This window comes from Perkinsus marinus (assembly GCF_000006405.1).
Source record: "Perkinsus marinus ATCC 50983 genomic scaffold scf_1104296945006, whole genome shotgun sequence".
NCBI lineage: Eukaryota > Perkinsozoa > Perkinsida > Perkinsidae > Perkinsus > Perkinsus marinus.
This window is the reverse complement of record NW_003211258.1, coordinates 39,291-41,725: the sequence shown is the minus strand read 5'-3', so window position 1 is coordinate 41,725 and position 2,435 is coordinate 39,291.

Genomic DNA, 2,435 nt, shown 5'->3' with positions numbered 1-2,435 from the left:
ACTCGAAATTCGATCCCAAGTCACTCAGGTACGAACTGTCTGAGTTACGTGAGACTCATCGAAAAAGTGGGAGCGAGTTACGCATGTATTTTGGCTGAGGATGCTATAGATCGGGTTATCGCCGGGCCTATCGATGTGAGTTCATTGGACGAGAAACTTGATACGTTTAACGGGCAGCATGCCTCTTTTGATCGCTTGCTAGCGCGTGCTTGGTTACTTGCTACTGATATGATAGCTGGAAGTCACCAACATGGGCTAGAACTGGGTCATGGTGACCTCTATCGTGATTCACGATTCGTGAATCTATTCAAGGATCAGAATTCGGTACTCGTGAATTATGGTCGTGCCCTAACAAGAGCTACTGTTAGAGGTCTTCGAAGCTGAGTGGTGAGCAAAGGTCAACCGCCCACCCAGAGTATAGCAGAGTATGATAGAATGTTCGTGCTGTCTGATCTTCAGTCTTCTTCGTGTTGTGTCGTGTTTTGTAGAACATCTTAACACACTCGCATTATCGTGCCGGAAAACCCGGCTTTTCTGTCGGTGAAGTCGTAGTAATCGTAGAGCCTCGCTTCATCAACCAATATCTTGATGATACCCGATCGACGAGTGTTATTCGTGTCGTACAGCCTTTCTTTAAGTACAATCCTTCTATACGATTGCCTGCTATACCTATTCGTCTCCAAAGCTCCTCATTCGCTTATTTTCATCTACCTCGTGTTCAAATATCTCTCTCATCCTTTCGATTAAGCATTTCTTGTGGAGGTTCTCTCTGTAATCGATTGCCGCTTACTTCAGGATCTAATTACTGCGAATGCGTAGTCAAAAGCAGCAAACCAGGCTTCGTTCTCGAGGCAGACCTACGCAACAGTAATCAGGAGATCGTTGTCATTGACACATCTAGGAATCCACTTCGTTTAACGAAGTTCGTTAACTATCCTTTTGTTACCTTCCACGAGATTGAACCATTCACACAACAGAGATCGGTGGTTTAAAACCTCATCGATACATTGGAGGATATCGTCAGTCTCGAAGAGGAGAGAAGGTTATGCTCGATGTGCAGATGACCGCCACTTCGCATTATCAAGTTTCAGACGTGCATGGATATTCGCTCGTAATTCCATCCATGAGATTTTACTTGTCTTTTTGTCTCCTCGCTGGTCGCTGGTGTTTGTTCGCCCCCTAGGTCAAGCCCTAGAAAAGGTGAGTCTTTATCTCCCCAGCCTGTATTTCGGAAATACTATTTCCCCATGGTCATCCCTACGTCGGGGCGTCAAGGGTTGGAAATCCTCTCAATATTGAATTCGCTGTCAACCAAGAGCATTACTTGAACGTGGGCCCATCCCCGGCATTATCTTCTTCCACTTAACCGCCGACTTCTTCTTATGTTCCACGGGATTTCAGCGCCCGCCTTATTTACTGTGCCAACTTCGAGGCGGCGCAAGTTGTGAGTCTCGCTCGCCCGAAAATCACTAGTTGAATCGGCTGGTGGTTGAGGCTTTTTGTGAAGCCTTCCTACAGCCTTTATTGAGATCTTTGAGTGATCTGTGAGGACTATCTTCTAGATAGTATCGGGAACTATTTCTTTCGTAATAAATCCTAACACCAAATTGGTATAAGTTATACCGATATATGAAATAGATTATACAATAAGCCGTAATAAGTTGCTAAAGTACAATCATATTAACATCCTAGTCATTGATTCGACTAACTCAACAGGATAGGGAAGATCCTAACAGCAGCATCAATAGTAGTAGTAGTAGTGGTAGTAGGAGGAGGAGGAAGGGATACTATCCCAGTAGTAGTAGGAGTCGACCTCCTCAAGTGATAATGTTCGTACATACTAGGGATGGAGACAGACAATAATGTTACATGATATTGTATACAAAGGGCAACATCAGCTCTATGCCTATCATTACTCCACCAGTGTCGATGGAACGATGCTATTATCTCTTTCCTCTGGGGTTAGTGAGAGCTCCACTTCTACACCATAATGATCCGATAACTGGGTGAATCCAAACTCCTAATGAAGAGCATGTATGAATAATGAGCACTACTCTCCTGGAGAATAATATATACCCGTATATAGTCAATTGTTGAAATGTTGTTGTCATGTAATACAATACACGAAGCAGCATCACACGAGGTTACTCACCTGTAGTGGATCATTAGTTGCTTGAGAGAGGGCATACAACCTTTCTCCTCTACGCTGTGTTAAATGAAAGCTATTCACTTTAGCTGATTTCACACTCACTGATGGTGTTGCCTTATTATCTGCCAATACAATGATAATATACTCCCAATAATACCTTACCTCACTTACCGACGATGGTGGTGGTGGCTGAGGGGAAATAGAATATATAATCAAGTGATTGATTAGTCTGTTCCCCATGTCCAGTCCAATCAATAGGATCAGTCAATGCTGTTTCTGATGGTAC